General features: G+C 30.7%; 1 pseudogene; it reads right to left on the bottom strand.

Moving 5' to 3' along the window:
• Positions 1–1515: 1515 nt before the first annotated feature.
• LOC145604298 (cytochrome P450 71A14 pseudogene) lies at positions 1516–5101 on the bottom strand (annotated as a pseudogene).
• Between the last annotated feature and the right edge of the window lie 1983 nt (positions 5102–7084).

Raw genomic sequence — 7084 nt, forward strand, 5'->3', positions numbered from 1 at the left:
ATTTAAAAACACAAACCACAAATCATTATGCCACATGTCACCACCATTCACTTATATGCCACATGTCACCTCCCTTCATCATTCCTTTTATAAAGCCTTTTTAATATCCGCAACTTGTAAATTAAGTAAGAAAATAAAGTGTTTTATTTCCACCATAATAAAGTAAAGTTTAACTACACATTAATAAATATTAAAGTATAATAAAAAATAATATTTTCATCTCCTAAACTTAAAATATAATACGAATATGTCATTTCAGATTCCACAGTTCTCAGGTATATTTACCTAACTAAATTCCTTCCTTTTCTTCCATAGTTCCACCCTCACTCTCTCTTTCTTTTAAGTATAAACAGTGAACTTCATTCTCGTCAATGGCCATGAAACATTTATTTCGTAATTTATATCAAACGTTTCAAATTTTCAACTATTGAAAATCAAAACCTACGCATAAAAATAAGTTAAGTAACAACACCCGTGCATCGAACGGGCTAAAATGCTAGCTCAATACAAAGAGGATGCCCTGAAGTCAGCGGTCATATTCTGATGTCAAGATCACTCCTACAACAAAGGTGATTTATAAGTACCTTTTTCTTCACTTTGAACATATAAAATCCCTGTTCACAAAATAATGAACATATAAATACCTTTTAGACAAAATTTTCAAATTTCATCAATTTATCAGTATAATCATTTTATACACTAGTTCACATTTTATTAAAATTGGGTGTTTACAATGACAAGCTACAATACTTGAGTAGTAAAATGAATTAAAGTATGAGTTTCATTTTGAATTAGTCAAAATCAAATTTTGACAAGGGATGCTACATGATTCTTATTTTGTAAAAACACTCAAACCAAATCTAGAAGTATTATTTAAATTAATCTCATGTTATAAATGGAGTCTCAATGTTACAAGTCCCATTTTTATGTCCATACGATAATAACCTTTGCCAATACAAGATTATATAGTGTTGGATTATAGTGGAAAAGCAAAGATAATTAAGAAAATACAATAATAAGAATGATTTTCTTATTGTATTTAACGAAGTACGGTATATGAGGGGCCCTTGCTTAAATTGGCTTAAAGAAATATTCATTACGTGTTTAAATAAATGAATTGTTTTGACTTTTCATCTAATTTATTTTGATTAATGTTTGTAATTTATGTAGAACAATAAATATAATCTTGTGGATACTTATTGGAATCGTTTCAATAAATAATTTATTAATATTTAATAATTTTATTTTACATATAGATAATAAGATATTATCTGTCAACGTTGGCATACAACATAGGAGCACTAACAAGAAGTGGGCTACACCACTACTACTTATTCACTAGACTAAGTAAACAACTACTCCCTCCACCACTTAATACACAACCTCTTTCACTTTATTATGTGAGTAATAAATGTTAGAGATATCATATCTCTAACAACTTAGCAACTGCTACTAAGAAAAACATGCACAACGAAACTTAAGACTTCCAAACACAAAGCAAATTAAGCTATTATCTTAATTGCAAGATTTATGAGTTGGCGTTGGGATAAGCATAAGAGGGTTTTGTCGCCCAACCGTGATACCAACACTTTCCACAACGTCTAAAGTATCACCTTCTCTTCCATTAGGTAACGCCCAATTGAATTCACGAACAAGGCTTGCTAGTACGAGTTCGACATTGACCATGCCAAACAATAGTCCGGGACAACTTCTTCTACCAGTTCCGAAAGGAATGAGATGCAAGTGTTGGCCCCTAAAATCTATAGACGACGATTCCTGTAAGAATCGTTCTGGATAGAAAATCTCTGGATCTTGCCAAATTTTAGGGTCTCGTTGTATTGCCCAAACATTGATGAAAACTTGACTCTTTGCACAAATGTAATAATTATTGATTTCGATATCTTGAGAGGACTCTCGAAATATTATGGAAACCGGAGGATGTAACCTAAGTGTCTCCTTGATCACCGCCTTTAGGTACTTCATATTCTCTAAGTCATCCTCACTTACTCTTGTTTTGGTTTTAGTGATTTGCTTCACCTCTTCTTGTAGTTTTTTCATAACCTCGGGATGCCTTATTAATTCTGTCATTGCCCACTCTAATGCCGTAGAAGCTGTCCCTGTCCCCGCAACAAACATATCCTGGATCACATTAAGATACGTGTAACTGCTTAATTAAATTTCATTTATTTGTATGTAGTAGATCTTACAATAGGCATATGAATGATATATTATTTGTTATAGGATCAACAAATTTCTGAAACACAGTTAAACTACTTAGGCTCTGTTTGATTCACCTTAATTTTGCTGAACTGAACTTATATTTACTGAATTGAACTTAATTTTACTGAACTGAAATTATTTTTACTGAACTTAAATTATTTTGACTGAACTAAAATTATAATTCTTCTTTAAGAAAACTGAATTTTACTGAACTGAACTTATTTTTGAACTGAAATTAATTTTTACTGAACTAAACTTTTTTTTACTGAACTGAAATTATTTTCACTTAATATTATTTTTTTAAGGTGAAGAGAACAGGGTCTTACTATTATGAAATAAATGTCTTCGTATGATCGTGTCTATTAGAATTCATGACAATTTTGCTTTATTGGAACGTAGTTTATTTGGAAATTCAGCGACCACTATTTTTAAATTTATCATCTTTGACATTTCCAAAAAAAAAAAAAAAAAAAATTATTATTTGGTACTTGGAATACATGTGTTTTTTACCCCACATTTTAATAGTAAAATTCATCATTACTTTTATTATTTCACCCAATTTGGCTTATAATATAAAAATAACAATGTATTTTGTATGAAATATACTGATTTTTGTAATTGCACCATTTGACTTTTTGAAAAGTTACATACTAATTACACCATTTTCCTTTATAGTATGATTTCATAAATATTCAGCATGTGTTTACACACCAAAAATCTAATACTGTATACATTAGAAATTAGATAAAAGTCTTAGCCCAACTTCTTTTTTTTCTTTTTAGGAAAATTTGACAATTATCACCTTCTGTTATGTCCATTTTAGCAATTATCACCTTGTATTTTTTTTTTTTTTGAAAATTAGCACCTTCTATTTTCAAAAACATCAAAAGTTACCACCTTCTTGCCCCTCAACTATCACGTGATGTCATTTTGGGCTCATCTTTCCCTTTCCTTCCTATTTCCCTCACATTTCTCATTCCTAACTCGATTTTCATCCCCCTTTCACTTCTTTTCCCCCAAACAATCAAAACCACTTCAATTCACTCCTCCAAATCAAAATTGACGAACACTTATTGGTGGTTTGGGGGAAAAAAGTGAAAGGGGAGATGAGAATCCAAATAGGAATGAGAAATGTGAGGGAAATAGGGAGGAAAGGGAAAGAATGGGCCCAAAATGACGTCACGTGATAGTTGGGGGCAAGAAGGTGGTGAGTTTTGATATTTTTGAAAATAGAAGGTGGTGATTTTCAAAAAAAAAAAAAATAGAAGGTGGTAATTACTAAAATGATCATAACAGAAGGTGGTAATTGTCAAAATTTCCTTCCTTTTATTCTATCCTTTGTTTAATTTGTTATCTTGTGCCCAGAGGGGGACATTCCACAGGGGCCATTCAGGCCTTGGCCCCCCACAAATTATTGTAATTAATTAGTTAATGAGCTTATATAACCTATGTTTACATGTAAAATATTGGGACATTGTTATTAGTTTTGAGCGAGAAGTAAAAGAGGTAAAAGTGACATTGCAATAAAACAAAAATAGAGGAAGTATTTAGGATGATTATATGGTAGTCATCTTTAAAATGACTACTATTATAATTAATTTTTTTTTGAAAGCAGTACTATTATAATTATTTTTTATTAATTCATTTTAATTTATTTTTTAATGTTAAAATTAATTATAAATTATTTATCTAATTTGTAAAATTTATTTATTTTTTTTGAAAATAATTTAATTTTTTAAATTTTCATAATTAATTTTAAAAATTCACTTTTAATAGCGATGAAATAAAAAAAATTAATTTTAAAATATTTAAAAAAATAAAATTTGAAAAGCCATTTATAATTAATTTTGACATAAAAAATAATAAAAAAAATAGCCAATAAAAATTAGTATCAATAGATTTTTCAAAGTATTTATTACGACGTACAATGGCATGCAAATGAATCACTTACTAGTATAAGGCCTTTGATGTCGTCTCTTGAAAGTTTCTCGGGGTTTTCTCTTTGAACATCAAGCAAAACCTCTACAAAATCTTTGATATCATCTTCCTTATCAAAGTTTTTTTTATTATTTCGACGAATTTGATGCTCTTGAATCACTTCTTCGCTAAAGTCATTGAACTTCTTCCTCACAATTTCAACTCGACTTTCCAAACCACTTAATTTATCAATCCAACCCAATAATGGAATGATATCTCCAATACTTGGTTCTCCTATCACCCTTATAAGCTCCTTGAATAGTAGATGAAAGTCGGTACCAATACCGCCTTCAACAGTATACTTTCTCCCAAACGCCGTCCTACTAACAATATCTTTAAAGAGTACATGAAAAGTCTCACTCAAATTTAAGACTAAACCGTTGTAGGGCTTAATCTCTTCAATCAACAATTCAACCTCTTCTTCTCTAATTCGTCGAAAAGATTGAACATTTTTATTCGACAATAGTTGCATCATACATATACTCTTCATATACCTCCATTTTTCTCCGTATGGAGTAAAAGCCACGGTAGTATCTTTATTGAAAATTCTCTCAATGAAACGTAGTTCAGGCCTGTTGGCGAAGATCACGTCATGTGTTTTCATGACCTCTTTCGCGGCATCAGCAGAGGACACGACAAGGGTAGGACGGTTGCCTAAGTAGAGCAACATGAGTCCGCCGTACTTATGGGATAGGGATCGTAGGGAGTGGTGAGGGAACTTGCCGAGTTGATGGAGGTTCCCTATGATAGGCAGCTTTGGTGGCGAGGGTGGCAAATTTTTGTTGCTTGTAATTTTGTTGAATAACCATTTGTAAATTGATATTAAGATAAATGAAAATGGTAGAAGGAAAGCGAGGTTTTTTGTAATGTTGGCAAGATCAAAGGAAATTTTATTGATTTGCATTGTGTTTCGATGTTAGAGACTTAGAGTGATCAAAGGTGAAGAATTTAACTCCGCTATACATCTTTTTTATATAGACTAGAAAGATGTACGACGTATAAGAACGAATTTACTACCTCCAGTTCATTTGTTTCTTTTTAAGTGTACTGTAGTGCCTAAAATGACATAGCACACATGTTCGATGCAGAACTTTAACCATTAATATTTTTAATTATCAGTAACTATAAATTTCAATAGTTGAATATTAGTAATCTATACATTGAGACGATATATATATATATATATATATATATATATATATATATATATTTGGGGTCAAATGAAAAGGATTTTAAAATGAGAAGGATAAGAAGGATTTTATGTGCATATTTTTTGTACTGTTTGTGTATATTTTATGAACTGGATTTTTTAATTAAACTATCATTTTCAAAAACTAATTATGAAAGTATAAAAAATAATTTTAATTTATTTGGACATTAAGTAAATGAATAAATCAAAAATAATGATGGCGGGTAAAATTTCATTGAATCACATTGTGCCACATAGTTTAAGGTATGATGTATAGTCTTTTTTACCACTGTAAAATCATCCTTTATATCTCCATATACTACTATGTTTTATTGGAGAAAGTACGTACAGTGGCTTGCAATGGCCATGTGTAATGATGTCAAGGATAAAGGAGGAGGCCACATAATCAATTGTGTAATTGTGGTTGTCAATTGTCATGGCCATAGGAGAATAGGGAGTCACAATTCACAAATGATTGGAAAAGGGGGAGCAAAAAACATGTGGCCTTTAATTTTGTCATCTGAGTCATATTATACCCGTCGTCAATACTATATACTAAAAGACACACCAGCAAGGACACGTGTCATCTCCTGGTATGTCCTTACTTATTATTTTTTATATAAAAAAATCTATTAATTAAGGCAACAAATCAATTTCAAAAATAATATTATTTGTTGTCAAATGTAGTATATTTAAAATAAAACAATTTCACAAATTTTTCTAAAACAGAAAATTGGACAACTATAAACCAAAAATTATATTCAAATAATTGCTCAGATTTTTTACCTACTTTTATTGAGTTAAGTATAAAACTGAGTACTGTGTTTTTGTTTTTTTTCACCTTTTGGGTACTCTATGTTTTATTTTCACCTTTTAGGTACTCTAGTTAGGAAACCGGTGACTTAACCCAACGTTAACCCACCGGAACAAAACTCAGTACCTTAGTTAATTAAATCCCAAAAAAAACTCAGTACCTTCATTTAATTTTCAGCCAAAAAAAAGATAGTCCCTGATTTAATACATGCACAGCAGCCAAAATAGGTAAGTCCTTAAATATTTATATGCAAATTCAGAGTATTTGCCCCTCTCAAAAAAAAAATAGCCGTTGCATTCAAAAGTTTAAAACAAAAGACTGAAAGCAACATCAGTAATTCCTTCAGCTCAAACAACATCTTCAATGCTTCTTCCCTGAGCAAGCCCTGTAGAAGAAAGAAAAAATAATGCCAACAAGGAACAACTTTTGCAAATGTAATAGGAGGGTGGCTAGAAGAATTTCAAGAACAAGCAAGAATCCCTTTAGGAGATTCATTACATGCCAAAATTACAGGAAATATGATGGATGTGATTTATGGGAATGGGTAGATGAAGATTATGAATGGGAGGTGAAGTATGAAATGATCAAGGTGATTGAAATGAATGAGATGCTGCAAAACATGGAAGACAAGATGAAGATTTCGCTTTCTTTTTATAGGATTGTTATCTTATGTCTACTTGTAATTATATGTGCAATGATTACTTACAAGTAAAAATAAGTTACCTAGTTAGTACATCCTCACTGTTGTAGTAGTTGAACCAGTCTTGGATTGTGACTGAGATGGTTGAGTTGTATGAACATGCTGCAAAAATGATCAATAAATAAGAAATTTATTTTAAAATTTGCTGTTTTATAGTAATAAGTCAGTAATGTTTGTTTGTTTA

The sequence above is a fragment of the Chenopodium album genome, chromosome 22 (genome assembly GCF_948465745.1).
Source record: "Chenopodium album chromosome 22, dcCheAlbu1.1, whole genome shotgun sequence".
Lineage (NCBI taxonomy): Eukaryota > Viridiplantae > Streptophyta > Magnoliopsida > Caryophyllales > Amaranthaceae > Chenopodium > Chenopodium album.